The sequence below is a fragment of the Talpa occidentalis genome, unplaced genomic scaffold (assembly GCF_014898055.3).
Source record: "Talpa occidentalis isolate TD23 unplaced genomic scaffold, MPIMG_talOcc4v2.1 talOcc4.15, whole genome shotgun sequence".
NCBI classification, from domain to species: Eukaryota; Metazoa; Chordata; class Mammalia; order Eulipotyphla; family Talpidae; genus Talpa; species Talpa occidentalis.
This window is the reverse complement of record NW_023601543.1, coordinates 75,268,444-75,292,931: the sequence shown is the minus strand read 5'-3', so window position 1 is coordinate 75,292,931 and position 24,488 is coordinate 75,268,444. Positions and strand designations below refer to the sequence as shown.

General features: G+C 39.6%; 2 long non-coding RNA genes across 3 annotated transcripts in view; both read left to right on the top strand.

Moving 5' to 3' along the window:
- LOC129145891 (uncharacterized) overlaps positions 1-4,483 on the top strand; it is an 82,461-nt gene extending 77,978 nt beyond the window's left edge. The window contains exons 3-4 of the long non-coding RNA XR_008552037.1: positions 2,288-2,365; positions 4,436-4,483. This is a non-coding gene — a long non-coding RNA (uncharacterized LOC129145891). The remainder of the gene's footprint in view (positions 1-2,287; positions 2,366-4,435) is intronic.
- A 1,165-nt stretch (positions 4,484-5,648) lies between these two features.
- LOC129145890 (uncharacterized) overlaps positions 5,649-24,488 on the top strand; it is a 78,587-nt gene continuing 59,747 nt past the window's right edge. For both annotated transcript variants that reach the window (XR_008552036.1, XR_008552035.1), the window contains exons 1-4: positions 5,649-5,761; positions 6,201-6,323; positions 14,818-14,963; positions 15,511-15,585. This is a non-coding gene — a long non-coding RNA (uncharacterized LOC129145890). The remainder of the gene's footprint in view (positions 5,762-6,200; positions 6,324-14,817; positions 14,964-15,510; positions 15,586-24,488) is intronic.

Here is a 24,488-nt window from a genome sequence, read left to right as displayed (position 1 = left end):
CCTTCATTCATTCATTCATTCATTCATTCATTCATTCATTCATTCAATTCTTGTTCTTTTTCCCAGCCTAAGTGCTTAGCTTTGTGATTGGTTAAATAACCCAGTGAATGAGTTGACTCTTTGGTATAAGTGGCTAATTTGGCATAATGTATGCTCATTTAAGATAATTTTTAAAAATCCTCTAACCATGAAATTTTTATTTTATTTTTTTTAAATAATAAATTTTATTTTTATATTCCCCATACAATTGCAACCCGCCCATTTTGACCCCAATCCCTCCCCTCCCCCCCCCCCAAAAAAGTGTCTCTGGTTCATAGTTTTTTGTTGATTTTGATTTTCACTTTCTTATAGTTATTCATTTTCCTGGTCCCTTATTTAAGTTTTCTAGATTCCTGCTATGAGTGAGACCATCCGGTATTTTTCTTTTTCTTTCTGGCTTATTTCGCTAAGCATGATCCCTTCCAGCGCCATCCATGTTGCTGCAAATTGCATGTGTTTATCTTTTTTGAATGCTGAGTAATATTCCATGGTGTATATGTACCACATCTTCTTGATCCAGTCATCTATTTTTGGGCATTTGGGCTGTTTCCAAAACTTAGCTATTGTAAATAGTGCTGCTATAAACATAGGGGTGCAGGTGTTCTTTGGAATTGATGTTTCTGTGTCCTTTGGGTAAATACCTAGGAGTGGAATTGCTGGATCCTATGGAAGCTCTATGTTTAGTAGGTCCAGAAATCTCCACACAGCTCTCCATAGTTAACCATGAAATTTTTAAATGGAATTTTTAAAACATGCACAAAAATAGAGACACTTACAAGGAACTCATCTTCAATAATTGTCAGTACATAGTCATTCTTGTTTAATATAGAGTTCCACCAACTCCTCTTCCCCCAGATTATTTTGAAGAAATTCCTAAATAACATGTAATTTCACATATAAAATTTTTGGGTTGCATTTCTAAAAGATAAGGACTTAAAAATATATAACCACTGTATCATTATCATAGGTAAAAATTTAATATAATTCCTTAATATCAAGTGTCTGGTCATTCCTATTTATCTGGTTGTCTTATAACTTTAAAAAATAACTTATGTACTTTCTTTGCATTCAGAGCCTATGAAGGGTCCTACATTTAGATTGGTTGCTGTCTCGCAAGTCTATTTTAATCTACTGTTTTTCCCTTTTCTCTCATTTGTTGAAGCAATTAGTTATTCCTGTTATTCATCTAGTTTTGCTGATTGAACCCTTGTAGTGTTATTTTTTAATAATTAATTTTTTTATTTTTTACATCATTGTTCATTTTTTTTTTAAATAATAAATTTTATTTTATATTCCCCATACAATTGCAACCCCCCCATTCTGACCCCATCCCTCCCCTCCCGCCCCTCACCCCCAAAAAGTGTCTCTGGTTCATAGTTTTTTGTTGATTTTGATTTTCGCTTTCTTATAGTTATTCATTTTCCTGGTCCCTTATTTAAGTTTTCTAGATTCCTGCTATGAGTGAGACCATCCGGTATTTTTCTTTTTCTTTTTGGCTTATTTCGCTGAGCATGATCCCTTCCAGCGCCATCCATGTTGCTGCAAATTGCACATCATTGTTCATTTTTAAACAATATTTGCTTCCCCCCACCCCTTGTAGTGTTATTTAACATGCACTTTTGTCCTCTGAGTTTACTCTAAAATGGTAGATTTGGAGGCATTCTTAGGTTTATATTTGATATTTTGGGGCAGAGCAACATCATAGGTGATTTTTCATGTTTTCAGTTGGAGCCCCGTAATATCTGCTTGCTTTGTGTGATGCAGCATCTCTGATAATCATTGCCTACATCTATTATTGTCTGTGTGGGGGATGGCAACATAGTGATATTCTAATTCTCTTTTCTTCATTTACCAGTTAGAATAGTTCTGTAAAGAGAAGTTTCCCCTTGAACTGTTTATCCTCATGTACAGAACATAAAAATGCAGTATAAATGCTTGATTCTTTCTCTTTATTTACCAGTTTTTAAAATAATGAAGAGGTTGCCTAATCTCCTTCGGTAGAGACTAATGAGGGTTTTGTATTTTAATATTTTAAACTCATGGATTTAAACATATTCAATGCTCTTATATTCATTGCAGTTATTATTCTTATTTGTGCTCAAATTTTCCCATCTTTGGTCAGTGGGAATTCCTTCAAATAGCTTCTGAGATCCTGTTAAAATAACCTAAGTAATTTTTGATAGCTTTTCAGTTTTCTGAGATGACAACATGTTTAAAGCTTGTCTTTATATTTCCTATTCTATTCTAGATCTGAAATATAATCATTTCATCAAGAAGCCCTGGTTCCTTTTAGTGAATGTTGAGAGGCTACAGTATGGCTGCTTGGGTGAGTTGTTTCTATCTAGATTTTTTTTCTAATGGACAAAGATGTGCTCTTTTTTTTTTTCCTAAAGGGGAAACACAGTAGGTCCATACTAATCCTTCAAATTCGAACCTGGGACTATGTGATTTTTGCTTAACCTCATTGAGCATACATTATGTCTCCTTGGTTACTAGTGACACTAATGTCCCTTCTTTGCTGTATCTTACCATAGACGTACATAACTTCCTGTAAAATAATACTGGTATTACCACCAAGAAGATACAGTTACTAAAAAAAAGCTTAAGACTTTTTGGTAGTTGTTTGTGAACTTTGATTTTATACTACTAGAGCTGTACAATCAAATAATTGTATTTCAGGTTACTTGGAATAACTCTCTTTGTGGTTTATCTCCAACTAGAAACATAGGTTCATTTTCTCTTAATGCTCATATTTCACTTTTCGGGATTGATTTTTAAAATTTAATTTTGTTTTATAATTATGTTGAATACCAAGCCAAACCTATACAACAGGTTATATTTAAAGAAGGTTAGCTTCCCTCTACTACTTGTCAAATATCACCGATACCTAGTTAAAAGAGTCACTTCTGTTGACATAAAAGGTTACAATCCTCCCCATGTACTCCTTATCCTGATAGATTTAAACAAAAAATAGTACTTTTTAGTTTTATGGTTTATTAAACACTATTTTATAGAAATAAATATGTATATATATGTGTGTGTATAGATATATATGTATCTCTACTTTTTCTGAGATTAATGGTACTATACTAAACATACTTTATTCTATGATACTATTTTCACTTAATATAGTCTGGAGATTACTCCATGTTTAGAATATTTAGAGATTACTTCTTTCTTTTACAGCTGCCTGGTACTTCATTGGGTGGAGGTATCATAGTTTATATTTTCAGCCCCTGATTAGAGGATATCTGACTTGGTTGTAGACTTTTGATTTCACAAATATTGCTATAATGAATAGCCTGTGCACATGCCATTTTATTTTATTTTTATTTTTTGCCATTGTATCTTGGGATAGAACCGGGATTATTGGATCAAAGGTAAAATGTGTATGCAATTCTGTTAATTATAGCCAGATCCCCCCTCCATATTGGTTGTATGATTTTGTATTCCCAGAAGAAAGGAGAAAGACAAATACCAGATGGTGTCACTTATATGTGGAATATAGAGAAACAAAACTAAAGAAATCAAACCAGTAACTAATCCTAGAAATCCGGGAGCCAAGTGCGGAGAAGTACTATGGACTATGTTGGAGGACTGTGGGTGTCTTGGTGGTGTGTGTGTGGTGATAATAACACTTAAGGGGGAGATCCTATTGCTCCAAATCATATTCAATGTTGTAAACCAATGTTACCTCAATTAAAAAAAAAAAAAGTTTTCACCTTTTCAGATAAAATTCAAATGCCTTAGTGCCACTGGAGAGAATGGACTGAATTTCAGATTATGTACTGAAAAATGTGGAAATTGTCATTTTATTTATTTGGATTCATAGCTTTGGCTCTGTCCACTATGATTGTCAAAGTCAATTCATCTAGGGATAGACATGTAAAGAATAAAGGTGTGTGCATTATTCTAGCTCTCCAAGTTCTCAGAGGCAGCAAGGGGTCAGGCTTAATATTAGCTGTGGTGGTTCTAAAGTGCATCTGCCTGGTGGTTGACTGCCTGTTTGGCTAGGCCCTGTGTGCCATTTGCCACCATAATAAAAACATCACATGAAAGTACTATAGTCCATGGAAACTTCCCACAACTGAGTAGAGCTTTATTTTAATGCCCCACTAAAGTTATCTGGGGTTGTTAGGCATTGTTGTGAATTTTCCCAGTGACCCAGCACTTTTAATGTATATTAAAGAGGACCCTAAATTTTCATGTTTAAAACCGCCTGTTTGTACTATCTTTCCATTTAGGTGCCAATCTTTGGAATATAGGAACTTTATCATCCTTCTTAGTTTCATGAGAGAAATACTACATAAATGTTAAATACCCAAGACATATATTAGATACTCAAAAAGTCAGGCTGTTTGGGATCTTTAAAGAAGTGTCTTCATTTGCCTTATAGGGATAAAATAAAAATGCTCTGCTGGTAAAATTCCTTGGACCTGAAGCATTGTGCCTGATGGCCAGAGCAGTAGCAAATATGCTGACAAGCTTGGACAGGGAAAAAAAAATACTCCAACACGTTGAAATGTCTATGTATTGCTGCTTCAGGGAAATGCTATTTTTAAAGAAAATGAAACACATGATTTTAAGGTTTATGGATGCAATCCAGGCCTTTGAAGATGGGAAGAAGATCTTAATTAGAAAGAAATGGCAAGATTGAATGCTTTTATGAAGAACCCAACTTTAAGAGGTATGTTTATCATAGATGCAGATGATATATATTGTGTACTGGCTGAAGCCCTTCTTTGACAAAACCAAAGCCTTTAAAGTTATTCGGTACATCTGTCCACAAGTTTGTTCAGCATCTAATGAGCAGGCATTAATCACGTAAAACTTGGAGCCAGTTCATAAAGGACAATGAAGATGATTTAAGGCTTGGAAAATACTACAAGGAAATGTTAAAACAATTCACATTATGAGCTTGGCAGAAAGGAGATGAGGAGTGAGGATTTCTAGTCAATGCAAGGTTATTCTTGGTTGGATGGCATGCTTAATGAGAAACTGTCCCCAGGAATTCTAAAATTTCTCTTTTGTTGGTTTTATTATAAAATTATTTTCATAGAAAAAATAGGAAAGCAGAATGTGTCCTTAAACGTTATCACCCAGAGGTGCTTCACAAAACTGAAATGGAGAGGATGGGCAGAATGTGTGGAACTAAGGCTTTCTTAGACAGAAAGGATATATGCTGGGCCTTGGAGCATTTCTCATAATTGAAATGAACTCATGGCTTGTATCCTTATTTATCTAATATCTGTCTTCCGAGCTAGCTATAAACTTCAGGAAGGTGGGATTATGTATATCTTTTTTTTACCACTGTATTCTTATAACATAGTGCCTGGCATATAACAGGTGTTTAATATACATTTTGTACACAAATGGGGAATAAATATGCATATAATATTTTAAACAGAAGTGGGATTATGCTATATATGCTGTTCCATAACTCCCTTGCTTTTAACAAATTATTCTGACAATCTTTTCATTATTAATATAAACATTAATAATGTAGTTATTAATAGTCTGTGCTGTCATTTAAGTGGCAGCAAGGTATCCTGCCATGTGTGTGTGACTGCAGGTTTCTAACCATTCCTTTATTTAGGGGCATTTAGGTTTTTTCCAGTTTCTGGCAGTGCAGCAATAATCACGGTTGTAACTAAATCCTTCTTTACAAGAATTCTAAAAAGAGACTTTTACAAGAGATGACACTGAAGGTCTTGAAAACATGGTAAGTTCTGATTTAGCCAGTATTGCTGTAGTGTTCCATGGGATTCATGACTTCAGGGTCAAATTTGGCCTAAATTCTTATACATGTATATATGATTGTCGTAGTCCATTCACGCTGCTATCACAGAAATACCATTGACTGGTTGGTTTAAAAAACATTTATTTCTGGGTCTCCCCGGTGGCGCAGCGGTAGAGCGCTGGGTTGTGAAGCTGCCTGCAGCCTCTGCAGTGCCAGTTTGATCCCCGACTGCCGGGGGAGGGTCCCACATGGTGCGCAGACCTCTCCTGCCGCCCGCTGCTCCCCTCAGCAGTGTATTTCGTCAGTCTGCCTGTTCTCCCCGCTCTGGCTCTGGTGAATTCTCTCACCCTCCCGTGCTTCTGACTGTACCCAGTGCTTGTATAAAATAAATAAATCTTTAAAAAAAAATTATTTCTCACAGTTTTGGAGCCTTGGAAGTCCAAGATCAGGGAGCTGGCAGATACAGTATTTCAGTGTCTGATGAAAGCCCGCTTCTGCCTCATGGATGGCCATCTTCTTGCTATGTCCTCACATGGCAGAAGAGGTAAGAGAGCTTTCCTGGGGTTCCTTTATAAAGATCGTAATCTCATTCATGAGGGCTCCACCCCTATGACCTAATCACTCCAAAGGCTCCACCTCCACAATGCCAACAATTTGTAGATTAGGTTTCAACATAGGAATTTGGGGGGCATATAAACATTTAGTCCATTGCAACAACTATTTACTCTAAGGTACTCATATACTCATATTCCTTAATGGATGGTAAGTTTGTAAAAATTAAAGAGGGGAGAAGTAAATCCTTTTGAGATAGGAGAGAAAATAACATATTTTGAAAGAAATTGAAGTATCAATCTGCTTTTGTCATCTAAGGTTTATAAGCAAATTGAACCATGGTTCAAATTCATGGAAGGTATCAACTCTTTTCTCTAACTTGGGTGAGTGTACTTGTTTTACATGAAAATCTAAAGTCAAGATCAAATTTTTCTTTTTTTTTCTTTTTTTTTTTTAAAGATTTATTTATTTATCTATACAAGCACTGGGCACAGTAGGAAGCGTGGGAGGGTGAGAGACTTCACCAGGGCCAGAGCAGGGAACAGAACAGGCAGACCGATGAAATACACTGCTGAGGGGAGTAGCGGGCGTGGCAGGAGAGGTCTGCGTGCCATGTGGGACCCTCGCCGGTGGACGGGCATTGAACCGGTACAGCCTTGCAGCCCAGCGCTCAACCCCTGCACCCCCGGGGAGGCCCTCAAATTTTTCTTAAAGATGAAAGTAAGAGTTTTTAGAGGTGTTACTCCTTATGAGGTGCTGACTTATTTAATTTTAAGGAAATGAGTCATTTCTGAGGAGTGATTCATAATGCAAATGTCTGCGTATGGAATTCTATCTTTCCAGTGACTTTCATGATCAAACTGAAGATGTGTTCTGGAAAAAAAAATGCATTCAAATGCTACTCTTAGAATCTAGACACCAGATGCTGTTTTCTTCAATTCCCATACTCTTTATATAAGTCAGGTTGTTCTAATTTTTTCCTCCATTGTAATTGTGGCTAGTTTTGCCATGATTTTTAATGAGTTTTGCACATTAAAAAGCCTTAACATTGAGCCCTTCCTATTTGGGGATAGTGCCTCTACTCTCATTTCTTGATTTTTTTTCCTCTCATTAGACTCTGGGTTCCTGGCTGCCGCCTGATGGTGGTGTTCACTGTTCCCTTTTTTTTTTGCTCTCTGTAGTGTCTGTCTGGGCACTACAAGTTTCTTTAGGACTGTTTTTCTCAGCCTACAAATTTAACAAATTTCTTGTGTCCCTAATTTGATGATTCCCTTTAGGACCAGGGGTGAGGGGGGACTTGGGAGATGCTTCTCCTTTCCTTGTCAGTTGGCAATCACAGATCTTGCTGGAAGAAGGGGTAGCATCCCTAAAGCTAAAGTTAGGCAGAATGACTTGAGTAAGACATAGTCCATGTATACAGGGATCAGTTTATACATGGCAGGTCACAGAGGAGACTCTGGTTGAGAGAGACTATACTTCACCTCAGGGCATTTGCACATCCTGTTCCCCCTGCCAGTATCACCCTTCCTTCTTTTATTCTCATGGCTGTCATAAACTCTGAAAGGCTGGACACCACTTTGCTTGCAAGCTAACAAGTTAGCCTGCTACTGTTTCATGGATGCTAGTAGAAGACATGACACTCCTGGGTCAGAGACAAAGGAATTTATTGTTGACATTAATAGTCCTAGCCAGAGTATTGGCAGTTTCTTGCACTGGTTCCCTGAGTTCCAGTTCCCACAAGGAGGTAAGAAGAGAGCCAGGTGATCCCAGCACATGATCCCTGAGGCTGGGAAACCTGAATCACTTCAGGTGAACGGTAAGCATGGCTAGCCTTTCCTCCAGGGGGAGACATTATCTTTATTGTACTGGACAGCAAGTGACTCTGAGCTTCACTTTGGAGATATTATCTCTGCCTTCCATTAATGTTTCCTACACAAACATCTTTAAAAAACTATACAGAACATGGAATATTACTCAGTATTCAAAAAAGATAAACACATGCAATTTGCAGCAACATGGATGGCGCTGGAAGGGCTCATGCTCAGCAAAATAAGCCAGAAAGAAAAAGAAAAATACCGGATGGTCTCACTCATAGCAGGAATCTAGAAAACTTAAATAAGGGACCAGGAAAATGAATAACTATAAGAAAGTGAAAATCAAAATCAACAAAAAACTATGAACCAGAGACACTTTTGGGGGGGTGAGGGGCGGGAGGGGAGGGATTGGGGTCAGAATGGGGGGCTGCAATTGTATGGGGAATATAAAAATAAAATTTAAATAAAAAAAAACTGTACAGAACAAAGGTAGTCAGTGTTTTTTTTTCCCCTAAGTTGCGTGAAAGAACAGGCGGCCTGTGGAAAATCATCTGCTAACAATAAGTTGCTCTCAATTCCTTTGGTTTTCTGTTCCAGTGTCACTTTGTCAGTGGTGCATAGTGAGCATCAACTATCAAACAGCCACGTATGAGCAGTTATATTCAATAACTCCTCATCACTGGGATGCAAAACTGCATATACTTAGCTTTATGTTGTTGCCTGCAAGCTGCAGACTCTGATGACAGAGACTTTGTGTTATTCTCTGTTGTATCATCAGAGCCTAGCATAATGCCTGGTACATAGTAGACGTTAAATAAATATTCAGTGAATGAATGAATTACCATCTGTCAAGTTACCAAAAAAGTCTTATTTTTACTTTCCAAATATAAAATTATATTAAACACACTCCATCTACAATTTCCTTGCCCCAGCTCTGGCTGGCAGAAATTTTGTCAATTCTGTGTAGACTCCTGACTTTCTGACCTGTCGCTGGCGCTAGGAAGAAGAGCCCCTAGTGCGTAACCCCTCCTATACTCTTGTCCAGCTCCTAATCCTGGCTCCTTACCTCGCAATCCTTTATCTTTCACTGCTTTTTGTCCCGCATCAGACCATGGCAACCCTCTTAAAATTCACCCAGAGTGCAGGTAAACCGACTCTCAGTATAAAAGCCTGGATATGTAGTTTCGGCTAATTTCTGTGGTCTAAGTGCTCTCACCACAGCTGACTGCAAGATACCAATGGTTTAACAACTGGTTTGCAAAATTCCTAATGTTTAACAGTCTACTCTCATGAGCTGGTAGGAGTTGGCTCGAGTACACCCTCATAATAAGAAATTAACAACATATTATGCAATATTGGGATTATTTTTTACTTGATAAGATGATATAAAGGTTTAAAAAAATCTGTCCATGGATCAAGAGAACACCTTTACCCTGAACTGGGTTTCTCACTGCTTATTCCTTATTCCCATCTCCTCCGCCCACAGTGTTTTCCACACCATAGTTTGCATCAGGATTACCTGGAGGGGTTGTTAAAACACAGATGGTTGGGACGCACCCCCAGAGTTTCTCTGTTGGTGGGGCTTGAAAATTTGCATCTCTAACAAATTCTTGAGAATCTGCAGCTCCCACGTACTGCTGCTGTGCGTCCTGGGCCCATGCTCTGCGAACCACTGCCCAGGTGGGGCCATGTGCCAGATATTTTGCTCAAAATCTATTTCCAAGTGCTACACGGAAGAGGTACGTTTTGTAAATAAATAGTGTCTCTGGACCAGATAGAGGAAAAGCCACAAAATGAAAGAAAAAAAGTTCAAAATGTATTTATAAAATAGCTAACAGATGGGAATGCTAATAAGTAACTAAGGCTCATTGCTCCAGGTCTTCAAGATGGTGAAAAGCGAGTTTCCAGGTGTGTGTGAAGAAATAATCCCTCAGTTTATAACTGCCAGAGACAATTTTGTAGTATTGGGTTTCTCATAGATAAGGTGGAGCTGGAAATGGTTTTGATGAGGGTATGAATCTTGAAGCTTTCTGGGTAACCTCTTTCAATGAAACGGAGCACTAGTTCACTTATTTAAGGGCCCGCATCTCAAACAACCTTGAAAAAATTATTTATCCATTACCATGTGGTACTCGTGCAAATAAGAGGGCTTGGGCAAAGAGGGAACACTTAGCCTTGATTAGATGGGACATATTAGCTTCCTGAAATTTTCTCACCTGTTTAAGCAGCTCTCAATCACAAATCCTGACAGGATAGACACTCATTGTAGGAAGGATTAACAGGGCTCGGCTAAACCCGAAGGGTGGCACACTTACCCTAAATCTGCAGGGCAGTGCGTGGTTCTCTGTATCGCTCCAAGATTACAGTTTGCAAAGACCCTGCCTTGTGGCCACTCCCTTTGTAATTCTTCAGAGGTCGATGCTATATAAGACTTACTATTCCGAGCCTGGCATCTTTGCAACTGATTTAACTGCAGGGCTGGCTAATTCTCATACCACATGGCAAAACAAGATAGGAATGTGGTTCATCACTCCTGTGGAACAGGAGTGGAACGGGGTGGCAGTCAAAGCCCAGTTTTCTGGAGTTTAGCTGTTGTTTGCTGGGAGCAGATCTGTCCATGCACTCAGGCAATTTGTTTCAATAAGCTTTATTTGAAAGAGGTAGGGAGGAAAGATAGTTCATTATCAGATAGATACCTCCTTGGCACAGTAGCCTCTGACAGAATTGTTCTTTTTCACTGGGGAAAGGAGAGAGACCAGACCTCCTATGCATTGCTTTAAAAAAAATGATAGCAATAGTTTCAGAGATTTCTATGTGACATCTTTAATTCTATGAGGCCACTTTCCTCTTGGCCTGATGTAACCGCCAACCGTTACCTAGGCCAGTGGGTTTCTTTACCCTTCTAGAAGAACAACACCCAGGGTATTGGAGAAGGTTGAGCCTCCAGGAGGAAGTTACTTATCTTCAATCTGAGGAATCAGTAGCTTCCATTATGACCCTGGATATCTCTCTTCATATCCAGGGTCCCCTTGTCCAGGGTAACTTCAGATACAGTTGAAAAGATGCCACCACCAGCAGTGCTCATGGAAGTAATTAACGGTGCCCACCCCAGTAGTTCTCAAAGTGTGGTCCCAGCAGCAGCAGCAGCCGCCGCCCTGGGAACTTGATTTAATTGCAAGTTCTTGGGCCTTACACCGACCTGTTGGATGAGGAATTCTGGGGATGAGGCCCTGCATTTTGTGTCTTAAACAAGTCCTCCAGGGGATTCTGATATATGCCAAAGTTTAAGGCCCACAGACCCATGTGAACTTTATCTCCCGCAGGTATTCTGTAGCAGTAGACAGCAGTAGTTTTGAGACATCTGGGATGAGCTGTTTCTTGGCAGTCATCCTTACACTCTGTTTGCATTTTAAATAATACTCATTTCTTCCCTGGCATCTCTGCCTAATGATAAAGTGGCACTCTGGCTGTTTAAAAGGTAAGTGAAACTGTTTCTTGGTAAGTATAAATGTAAAGGCATATAAATAAAGGGAGACAAGCTCTTTAGTATCCATCTTTTAGCAACCGTGATTGTGTGCCTGGAACATTCGCTCTGATTAACTCTCCCCTCCACTCCAAATCAGAACATTATTATACATCCTTTCAATTGGTTTGGAATCCTACTTTAGGCTTTTCAGAATGGTTTGTGATTGCAACATGGTGGCAGGGCCTGGTTTCTGAAGCGCCCTTTGGATCAGGATTGACTTAATGACCGCATGCAGGAGCATCGGCCCTAGGTAAAGGCGCTTTCTCAAGGAGTAGACTGCTGCTCACCTTGTGTCATCACCTGCACCCGTGAATGCTTGCCTTGGCATTTCTGATAGATTTGAGGGTGCATCCAACTTTTTCTTCCCCGAAGGAGTCTGACAAGTCTGACTCATAATTGATGGTGATGTTGAAGTAAAATTTTGGTAGGCTGGAAAATGGGTGGAGCTACTACGGAAAAGAAATATTTTTTGGAAGAGCTGGATGATGAGTTACCATTTGGTTAATAGCGTTGTGATTGTGAGCAAGTCACTGAGCCTCTCTTAGCCTTTGTTTTCTTATCTGAAAAGTGGGTATAATACCTAGAAGCCATGCCCTAGGATTCTTGTGAAAACAAGTAAAATTATACAAGTAAGGTACTTGGCCTGGTGTCTGCAACTGTCTCTGTACTCAGTGACTAGAAGTTTAAAAAGTTATACACTCTGGGTGTAACTATACACACATATACTTTCCTAATCACTGATGTGCATATTTGATCTTGCATGGGTACACACATGTATACACTCACATTTAAGCATTTATAGATAGACAAATATGCACACACATACGCTAACACTCAGGTATACTAATATGTGTAGGAGTAAGTAGGCTATTCCATGAATAGGAGTGATCAGATCAGGACAGATCTCAAACTAAAAAGATTTATTTTTATTTATTTATACAAGCACTGGGTACAGTCAGAAGCGCAGGAGGGTGAGAGAATTCACCAGAGTCAGAGCGGGGAGCAGAGCAGTCAGACGGCCCAAAGTACACTGCTGAGGGGAGCAGCGGGCGGAAGGAGAGGTCTGCGCGCCATGTGGGACCCTCCTCCGGCGGGAGCAGCGGGGATTGAACCAGCGCTGCAGAAGCTGCGGGCAGCTTCGCAACCCAGCGCTCAACCGCTGCGCCACCGGGGAGGCCCCTAATCCTTTTTTTTCTTTCTTTCTCTGCATACACCTTTCCCTACTCATTGTCACTTTTACCTTTAGGTGGGTGATCATCCCCGTTACAACACTAATGTCCTGGAAATTGAGCATTCTCTCCCATCTGAACTTCACTGTGATTTGGGGTGAGGGTGGGATAGGACATCCAGAGCACCAGGCTCCGGGGCACAGTGGTTGCAGGAAAGCATCTAGGAGAGTGGGCTATAGAAGCAGATTCCGGTTGGTACCTCCCTCCCTCCTAGCATGCTTAGGGCTGTCCCGAGTGAGGGAGGCCATCTTGTCCTGTGGTACATGGATAACTCTTATTGAGCTCCTTTCTCTAAGAATCTTGTCTCTCAGCATTTCTTTGGACACGAGTCTTCAGTGATGGAGCAGGACGGCACACCAGGAATGCTTCCCAGACGTCTGTGGTTTGGTCCCTGCTATCTCACCTGCTGTTGCAGGCTCCACTTTCCCTTTTTGTCACTGTGCTACTACATCATGGCTCTTATTTCAAATGCTGCATTTTCTCATGTCTCAGGGCCCTGGCACATGTGGCTTTTTTTCTGCCCAGAATATTCTTCCCACACTCTGGTCTCACCTGTGTTAGCTTACATATTACTTCTTAAGGACACTTCTCTGCTTTCTCCCACACGAAGTTTGTGTCTCAGCTATATACCCCATAATAATTTGTCCTTAAATCTTTAACCATTATATCCTCAGAGTTCTCCACAGTTCTTAGAATATGGGATGTGTTAATATTTGCTGTTGAATAAGCAAGTGCGTGTTATGTGAATGTTAATGGTTGGGAGGAGGGAGAAGGAAATTGACAGTGGATTCCTTTTTTCAAATCTTCTCTATCCTGGTTAAAATTCATTCCTATAGATGCCTAGGATAGAAACTGTTCAAGGAGGGGAAACTGCTATAGTTGGGAAAGAAAAAAAGTTATTTTCACAGTTTCAGTGAATTTCCTTCAAATTCTGTGGCATGACAAGAATCTCTTATCCTATCAGCCCTGGGGGCTCAATTGTTAGTTTCTGGCTCTGTGAAATGTATCTTTCCCATAAGCTCAGTTGCAAAATGGGTACTTTAGAAACCTTAGAAATAAACATGCATTTTTCCTTTCTGTCTTAGTAGGTGGGAGCACCAAGAATTTCTGGGAATTTGAACATTTCTTTCACAACACTGTGCAGGAAGTGGTTTATCATTTTACTTTGAGTTGATGTTCCTGGTAATAACACTCACATACCTAGGATGGATGCAATTGTTTAGCTGTCACCCCCAAAGTTAGTCATACCATTGATCTGACATCAGAAAGTACTTATCCTATTGATCTAGTGTCAGATGGGTGGTATAATAGTAATAATGGGCTTGGATTGACAGCTTGAGTTGACAGATTATCAAGTCACATTTTCCCACAGCCAAACTGCTGATGGGCTTGCAACTTTTCCTTGCCTACGCAGATCTTCTTGACCTTGAAACTTTTCCTTGCCCACGCAGATTCTCTTGACCTTTAACTTCTTGTTGCATGCATTCAACCCAGTCCTTATATAATGACCCTGGAAATGCTCCCAATTCAGCTTATTAAAATGCACAAATGGAGAGTCTAGAATGATCTAAACTTAGCTGAGATCATTCCACACAAGAGGTAAACAGCAAATATTTGTTGATTGGATGAATAAATGAATCTAAATTTATGGCTTGTATACCAAGAGAGGTGGTCAGGGACAGTCAAGTAACATTTACCGTGGCATCTTGGGCTTTCAGGGATAGATTGTCATAGCAGCTGAGACCAGCCTGCATCAGCCATGACAAATATTCATGGTCACTTGGGGCACTGACCAGAATGAGGAGGGCAGGCAGCTCATTATGTGAATTCAAAGTAGGAGTGACTTGAGAAATCCAGGCCCGAGGCCTCCCTCTTCAAAATTTAGCTGTTTGGTTAAACAGCTGTTTTCCTCTACAGCGTGTTCTCAAACCACCACTACCACCACTGGTGGCAGCAGCAGGAGGAGCAGCAGCAGCAGCAGCAGCAGCAGTAGTCGCCTCAGGGAATTTCGCCTCCACCCTAGTCCTGCTGAATCGGAATCTGCATTTTAACAAGATCCCCAGGTGATACTCATTAGATTTTGAGAAGCCCTGGTTTAAAAGTTTCATCCTTTTTTAAAATATGAAATTCTTCATAGGAGAGTTTTTAGACTAGGTCTCAGGTTCTTAACCTGCAGAAGTGACATTTAGAAGGTCAGACTTTTTAGATGTAAGCAACAGAAACATTTTGGGGTTGATTGAAGTAATTGATTATAAAGACTATTTTGTAGCACTCAGAAGGACTGAGATGATGGGGAGACAGGTTGGGAAACTGCCACGAAGTCTACTAGTGACCTAGGACCTCAGAACAGCTGCACTGTAGAATCAGTTTGGTGAGGGCATTGCTGTGCCCACCACTGAGGCCACCAGGGGTACTACGATACCAGGGGTAGTGTGCTGGAGCCAGCTTATTCCAGCTTTCAAGGGCGGATGGCCTGCCTCTCTTCCCAAATCTGCATTTAGTGATGCCTAATACATTGGAAGCTTAGTATTAGCTGTGATGGGAGTTTTTACACCATGTCAATCGGCATATACTACAAATCAGGGCTTTTTTTTTTTTTTTTTTTGACAGCTGGCTTGTCACTGACTCCATTACTGGTGCCACTGCTGCTCTTGGAAATGGTGCTGTTACTGTGGTTGAGTAAAGGTGGGTATTTATCAGTTCTTCCCTCCTTTTTTTTTTTTTTTTTTTTTTTTTTTTGGTATCACTAACTGGAGAAAAGTGTCATCTCACTTGGTTCTAGATCAGTGTTTTCTACCTTTGGCTGCACAGTGGTATTACCTGGAGAACTTTGAAAATTACTCATGCTAGACTTCCAGCCACAGAAATTCTGATTTAATTTGGGTGAAGGAGTCTCAAAATGTGGTCCCTGGACCAGCATCATCATTGTCATTTGGGAACTTATTAGAGATGCAAATGTTTGGTCCCTACTCCCCATCCTAGACCTGTTGCATCAGAAACTCTGGGGGTGGGCCTCAGAGATCTGTGTTATAATGATCTGATGGAGCTAAAGTTTGACAACCACTGGTCTGGGGTGAAGTGTGGGCCTCTGAACTTAAAAAAAATTCAGGTGTGGCCATGGTTGAAAACTGGTGGGTTAATATCTTATTAAAGGGGCCCTGTGTGTGCTTGCCCTGGTTTATAGGGATAGCAGATGATTCATCTGGAGATGAGACACATAGCCACGGGACGACAGGTTGAGATTTGAGTCTGAAATCTTGATTTGCGGGCAAGATCAACACTTATTAGAAGACTCTTTGGAGAAGGTTCTGGTGGGGGGGGTAAATCTTTTTTTTTTATTTAAATATTTTATTTTATATAATTCTTACATCTTTTTTCATCTTTGCACAATGTATGCATTTTCATTTTGGTTATATTCCCCATACAATTGCACCTCCCCCCTTATTTTGAATCTAGTCCTTCCTTTCCCCCCCACCCCTGTAGTGTGTCTCTGGTTTATATTTGCTTGTTGATAGGGTAAATCTTATCATTGTTTTATTTTTATTTTTTTTTATTTTTTATTTTTTTATTTTTATTTTATTTTTTTAATTAATAAATTTTATTTTTATATTCCTCATACATTTGCAATCCCCCCATTCTGACCCCAATCCCTCCCCTCCCGCCCCCCACCCCCCAAAAAGTGTCTCTGGTTCATAGTTTTTGTTGATTTTGATTTTCACTTTCTTATAGTTATTCATTTTCCTGGTCCCTTATTTAAGTATTCTAGATTCCTGCTATGAGTGAGACCATCCGGTATTTTTCTTTTTCTTTTTGGCTTATTTCATCTTATCATTGTTTTAAAATGAGTGAAAATATGGCTTTAATTTCAAAAAAATCTGTGCATTCTTGTAGCAGCAGGAATGGACGGAGCAGGTTCTCTATGATTCCAGCAGATGGGTGAAGGAGGAGTCCTGGAGCCCTCAGTGGCTTTTCAGGCTTTTATTGGGATTTACCAGGTACACAGCAGGCAGCGGTGCTGGGGGGCCGGGAGGCTGGCAGGCCTCCCAGCCCCCAGCAAGTCTTTATGTGGGCTCTCAGGTCTTCTCTGCTCGCTGCTCTCGTGGTTCCCGTTCCTTCTCCCTTTCTGCTTCTGCTGGCATCCCCGTGACCCCGCCCTTATAAGCACAGTCTTAGCCCAGGTGAATCCCATCTATATACGCCCACACCCTACTCCAGGTGCCTGCCAACAGGCATGCATTCAGGACCTCAGGGATCCATCATCTCTCCTGATGGCGGGAGGGCAGAAAAGCCTGATATCATTTTCACTTACCCTACAATTCTCTTCAACTCCAAAAGTTTTGGGAGGTAGGTATATTTATCCCCATCTCTCAGATGAGGGAGCTGAGAAACTGAGTAAATTGCCTGTACTTGTAAATGGTAGACCTGGGATTTGCATGTAGGACTATTTGTTTGTCAAATTAACTTTTTTTTTTTTTTAAAGATTTATTTATTTATTTATACAAGCACTGGGTACAGTCAGAAGTATGGGAGGGTGAGAGAATTCACCAGAGTCAGAGCAGAAGCAGAGCAGGCAGACTGACGAAGTACACTGCTGAGGGGAGCAGCGGGCGGCAGGAGAGGTCCACGTGCCATGTGGGACCCTCGCCCGGTGGCCGGGGAACGAACCGGTACTGCAGAGGCTGCGGGTAGCTTTGCAACCCAGTACTCAACTACTGCACCACCGGGGAGCCCTGAAATTTATTTATTTTTTTAAATAATTAATTTTATTTTTATATTCCCCATACAATTTCAGCCCCCCATTCTGACCCCAATCCCTCCCCTCCCGCCCCTCACCCCCCCAAAAGTGTCTCTGGTTCATAGTTTTTTGTTGATTTTGATTTTCACTTTCTTATAGTTATTCATTTTCCTGGTCCCTTATTTAAGTTTTCTAGATTCCTGCTATGAGTGAGACCATCCGGTATTTTTCTTTTTCTTTTTGGCTTATTTCGCTGAGCATGATCCCTTCCAGCGCCATCCATGTTGCTGCAAATTGCATGTGTTTATCTTTTTTGAATGCTGAGTAATATTCCATGGTGTATATGGACCACATCTTCTTGATCCAGTCATCTATTTTTGGACATTTGGGCTGTTTCCAAAGCTTAGCTATTATAAATAGTGCTGCTATAAACATAGGGGTGCAGGTGTTCTTTGGAATGGATGTTTCTGTGTCCTTTGGGTAAATACCTAGGAGTGGAATTGCTGGATCATATGGAAGCTCTATGTTTAGTAGGTCAAGAAATCTCCACACAGCTCTCCACAGTGGTTGGACCAGTTTGCACTCCCACCAACAGTGCAGAAGAGTTCCTTTTTCTTCACATCCTCGCCAACATTTGTTGTTGCTAGTTTTTTTAATATGTGCCATTCTCACTGGTGTCAGGTGGTATCTCATGATAGTTTTGATTTGCATTTCCCTGATGACAAGTGATGTTGAACATTTTTTCATATGCCTGTTGGCCATTTGCATTTCCTCTTCAGAGAAGTTTCTTTTTAGCTCTTCTGCCCATTTTTTGACTGGATTATTTTCTTTGTTGTTGTTGAGTCTCATCAGCTCTTTGTAGATTTTTGTGATCAGTCCTTTATCATTAGTGTTGTGTGCAAAAATGTTCTCCCAGTTGGTGGGGTTTCTCTTTGTTTTTGTTATTGTCTCTTTTGCTGTACAGAAGCTCTTTAATTTGTCAAATTAACTTTTACACTCATGATTTCTTCTCTGTGCCATTTTGTGATTGAAAAAAAAAAATCGGAAACTTTTTTTGGTAGCAAGTTGGTGAAGTTACACTATAGGAGGGAAACCAATGCAGAAAGAAAGCCAGTAAAGATGAGCTAGCTGATCAGAAAGCCAAAGGAGGTCATTTTGTTCTTGAATGCTTTAAACAGAGTCAATAAACCATCATTGACTGGGAAAGAGACAAGCTGACAACTGAGGAAATAATCCTGAATGTAGTTTTTTTTTTTTATTTTTTTTTATAGAGGCATGTTTTTATTTATTTATTTATTATATTTGTTTGTTTTGTTTATACATGCACTGGGTACAGTCAGAAGCGCGGGAGGGTGAGAGAATTCACCAGAGCCAGAGTGGGGAGCAGAGCAGGCAGAAGGACCGAAGTACACTGCTGAGGGGAGCAGCGGGCGGCAGGAGAGGTCTGCGCGCCATGTGGGACCCTCCTCTGGTGGCCGGGGAGCAGCCGGGGATCGAACCGGCGCCGCAGAGGCCGCGGGCAGCTTCGCAACCCAGCGCTCAACCGCTGCACCACCGGGGAGGCCCCTGAATGTAGTTTTAATGCTCACTGGTTCCTGGTTCCTGGATGTGCAAATTCCAAGAAAAGTTTAGGATGATTTAGATCAACTAAAGCCTGGGGAAGGAATTATGTTTAGATTAAGCAGTCACTGGTCACACTTGAAAGGTATGAAATAACTTTTATGAAAAAGGCCTTGAAATTTGAAAAGTTTTATTTGATATATTGCTTTTTCTGTGAGTTAAGTAAGACAAGTGTGATTTTATTTTACTGAGAGGAAGCTGAAGCTTAAGAAGGTTCTAGAATTTTCCTTAGGTCATAGAGATGATAATTGGAATCCTGTGGCTGTAATTGGAATTTTCTGACTTTCTCTCATGCCACAGTACCCAAATAGATGTGGGGACTTATAAATAGTTAAATATTTTTTGCAAATTGTAGATTTCTTTTGTAGTTACTAGTGCTAATACTGGTTAATGTTCATGCTTAGTGATTTAAATAAGACTTTGATGTCTGAGTTCTTGCCCAGAGATTCTGATTTAGTTGGCCGAAGGTGTGGCCTAGTATTGGGGGTTTTTAGAAGGCAATTCTGATGTGCAGTAAAGTGAGAACCATTGGACTAGAAATTCCCTATCTCTGGCTCTATTTTCTTGCCCTTATCCTGTTTTGGGAACATTTTGGGGAACAAAGGGCTATAAAAACAGCACTCTCATTAATCTGTTAGGATGATAGCAGTTGGGGAGCACCCTGGTTAATTCACACTTATAAATGTGAGACATAAATTTCACACCCATCTAGTCAAATGTGGAGGCTCTCCTTGTCTTTCACTCATCCAGAGACTTTCTTTGGCCTGTGTAGGGTAAGGAAAAATGTCAGGCTTTTCTGCCCTCCCGCCATCAGGATAGATGATGGATCCTTGTGGTCCTGAATGCATGCCTTTATTGGGTAAATCCCAATAAAGCCTGCAAAAGCCACTGAGGACTCTGACTCCTCCTTTACCCGGTCTGCATGGGATCCTAGAAAACCTGCACTGTGTCCTTCCTGTCCTTACAGCCTGTCATAGCTGACATTCAAGTACTTGCTAATTTCCACCTTTGTCAATGAGACTTTCAGTTGTTCTGATGAAGTAGCAGTTGAGTCTTTGTCTTGATGACAGCCGTTAATGAGGGCAGTAGGAAATTGTTCTTGAATTTTTACAAGTATGTTTGTGCTTCAGTTTCAACACCTGTAAAATGGGGATAGCAACACCAATCTCTTAAAGCTGGTGCAAAAGGTAGGTGGGCTAAATTTATGTAGAGCACCTAGAATCCTCCATGGCACTAAGTAACTCTTTCCTAAGTGCTAGCTATTACAGCTAGTCACCCTGGATTTGACTTCCTTCTTGGAATTTAGGCTCAACTAAGGCATTCAAGAATGGAAACATCCAATCACAGTGTGAGCTCCTATTCTACCAAGTGGCCAGCGTGCAAAATGATGGTCTAAACAGTCCCATTTAGTCCTCATTTCACATGCGCTAACTGCTATTCTTTGCTAGAGAGGTATTCAAATATTTATTGGATTGAAATGACATTGGCCAGAGTTTAGCTTCCCCTCACATTCTCAATATGAATTCTACTTGCAGTCCAGATTTACAATAAAAAAGATACTAGATAAATTTTTCATTAGGTTTGAATTAGGCAGTTGTGCTGCATAGACATAAACTTAGAAGCTTAGTGTTTGTGCTAATTTCCAATCCTTACAGGATTTTGCCCCTTACTGTAATATCTGTACACAGCTGTCAGGTGACATTTAGTTTAATTCTACTCTAGGTGCATTATTGTTATTATTTTTTAAAGTGTTCTTTTTTCTTGGTGAAGAGGGCTGATTTAAATGTGTGCTTTAAGTATTTGAATAAAATAGAGTTTTCATCTCCTAAAAGTAAGGGCAAAGAGAAATCAAGAAATATTTCTTTTTTCACTCGCCTGCTTTTCTTCTGAGACTCCATGGCAGTAAATAAAGAACATTGAACAACAACAAAAAAAAGCACCACTGCAATATGTCTTGTCACGTTCTGCTCACCCCTACACCTGATTTCAAATGTAAATTGCACGGCATTTAGCGCTAATGAAAATACTCCAGTGAAGGAAATTGTTAAGATTTTCTGGTGCTCCCCTAGGGGTAATATTAAAACCCCTGTTACTAACATCTCACTCCGAGAAGACAAAAATGTGCACTGAGAATACAAAAGCCCTGTTGGTATCTAAATGTGGGCCAATTAATTTGCTGTTATCGACGTATGGGTTTACGAGGAGATGTAAAAGTAGGACCCAGGAAAGCTATTGAGATCCCCGTATTGTGGGACTCCTTGACCCTGGATTTTCAATGCTTGCTTAATCATGGCATTCTGCTTTCTATTTATTTATACAGTTGCTTCAATGAACAAATTAATAATTATACAGCACATTGACAAACATGCCGGGTAATATTTGCCAGATTTTAAATTAATTTAATTCAAGGGCCACTTCATTTACAGGATTCATCCGCACATCAGGCATCAGCCTTACCTCGTTGCTATTCATGCTACACCAAGATTTTTCATCATTTTCCCCTTCTTTTCTTCTCTGCAGACAAAGACAGCACAACTTGCCATGCCAAATAAATAGACACTAACAGGCAGGTGGAAGACAGATAGATGACAGACAAATAGGAATATAGATAAATGTGCAGATGACATAAATTTAGAAGGAAGGATAATAGCTGTTACTGTGATATGTGAAAAAACAATTAGATTCCACTAAAATCGTGTATTTATTTTCTCTAGCTCCAATTTGCAATTTATCTTCTCTTGTTTCACACCCACAAGGCTTCTTCATAATTTACAGACTGGAAATTCAAACGCATAGCTTATAGTACCAGAAAGGATCACTCTTCTTGGAAACAAAAAACGTAAAAATGCAACTTTGTGGGCTTGGGAAGTCAGGCAATATTCTGCATTGCTTTGTGTATTGGTAAGGTTTGAGTGAAAGTTAATAATGAGGTTGGGTTGCATAGAAGGGGTGAGTTGCTTTTAGAAAAATCTCAATAGAGCCCATTGAGACATACCTGTACTAGGGTTTGTGAGAAAGAAAAAGCCTTTATAATTTAATAGTGGTCTATTATCCTATATACCATCCTGGCTAAAGATGAGACCTTGGCTAATAGGAAGGAATAACACCAAGGAAATGAATGAATCAGTTTTCCTATCTATGCCTTCATTACATATGTAGACATGGAAAATATTGCCATTAAAGGAAGATCTGGACATCAAGCACAATATCTTTTTTATTTATTATTAATTAATTAATTATTTTTTGGTATATAATTTTTTTTATTTTTATATTCCCCATACAATTGCAACCCCTTATTTTGACCCCAATCCCTCCCCGCCCCACTCCCCACCCCTCATAGAGTGTCTCTGGTTCACAGTTGTTTGTTGATTTTGATTTTTACTTTCCTATAGTTATTCTTTTTCCTGGTCCCTTATTTAAGTTTTCTAGATTCCTGCTATGAGTGAGACCATCCGGTATTTTTCTTTTTCTTTCTGGCTTATTTCGCTGAGCATGATCCCTTCCAGTTCCATCCATGTTGCTGCAAATTGCATGTGTTTATCTTTTTGAATGCTGATAATATTCATGGTGTATATGTACCACATCTTCTTTTTTTTTTTTTTTTTTTTTTTTTTTAAATATTAATTTTATTTTTATATTCCCCATACAATTGCAAACGCCCCATTCTGACCCCAATCCTTCCCTCCGCCCCACCCCCAAAAGTGTCTCTGGTTCATAGTTTTTTGTTGATTTTGATTTTCACTTTCTTATATTCATTTTCCTGGTCCTTATTAAGTTTTCTAGATTCCTGCTATGAGTGAGACCATCCGGTATTTTCTTTTTCTTTGGCTTATTTCGCTGAGCATGATCCCTTCCAGTGCCATCCATGTTGCTGCAAATTGCATGTGTTTATCTTTTTTGAATGCTGAGTAATATTCCATGGTGTATATGTACCACATCTTCTTGATCCAGTCATCTATTTTTGGGCATTTGGGTTGTTTCCAAAGCTTAGCTATTGTAAATAGTGCTGCTATAAACATAGGTGTGCAGGTGCTCTTTGGAATTGATGTTTCTGTGTCCTTTGGGTAAATACCTAGAGTGGAATTGCTGGATCATATGGAAGCTCTATGTTTAGTAGGTCAAGAAATCTCCACACAGCTCTCCATAGTGGTTGGACCAGTTTGCACTCCCACCAACAGTGCAGGAGATTTCCTTTTTCTTCACATCCTCGCCAACATTTGTTGTTGCTAGTTTTTTTAATATGTGCCATTCTCACTGGTGTGAAATGGTATCTCATGGTAGTTTTGATTTGCATTTCCTGATGACAAGTGATGTTGAACATTTTTTTCATATGCTTGTTGGCCATTTGCATTTCCTCTTCAGAAGTTTCTTTTTAGCTCTTCTGCCCATTTTTTGACTGGATTATTTTCTTTGTTTTTGTTGAGTCTCATCAGCTCTTTGTAGATTTTTGTGATCAGTCCTTTATCAATAGTGTTGTGTGCAAAAATGTGCTCCTAGTCGGTGGGGTTTCTCTTTGTTTTTGTTATTGTCTCTTTTGCTGTGCAGAAGCTCTTTAATTTGATGTAGTCCCAGCTGTTATCTTTGCCTTCACTATCACTGCTTTGGGTGATGTGTCTGTAAGATGTCTTTGATGTGTATATCACGTAGTGTTTCACCTGTATTTCCTTCTATGTATTTTATGGTTTCAGGTCTTATGTCTAGTTCTTTAATCCATTTTGACTTGGTTTTTGTGTATGGTGTGAGGTAGTGGTCAAGCTTCATTCTTTTGCATGTAGCGACACAGTTTTCCAGCACCATTTATTGAACAAACTTTCTTTGCTCCAATGCATATTCTTTGCTCTTTGTCAAGATTAGTTGACCATAATCTGTTGGTTTATTTCTGGATTTTCTATTTGATTCCATTGGTCTGTGTGTCTGTTCTTGTTCCAATACCATGCATTTTTTGATGATTATGGATCAAGCACACTATCTTATATTCATAAACAATAATGAAATCTAATACAGTCATAAAAGGTTAGCTCAGTCAAGGAACTGTAAACCAGACTGCACTTAGAGAGTTTGTAAATTATTTGTCATGCTACTGGTATTCTAATATTTTGGACATTAGCTGATCATTATTGGCTTACAGCCTTTATAAAATGCATATAAAGCATTTTGCAGTTTATGCTTAATGGAGATGAAAACTTTTCCTACATAGCGTTTATAAATTGTTACATATGGGGTTGTAGATCAA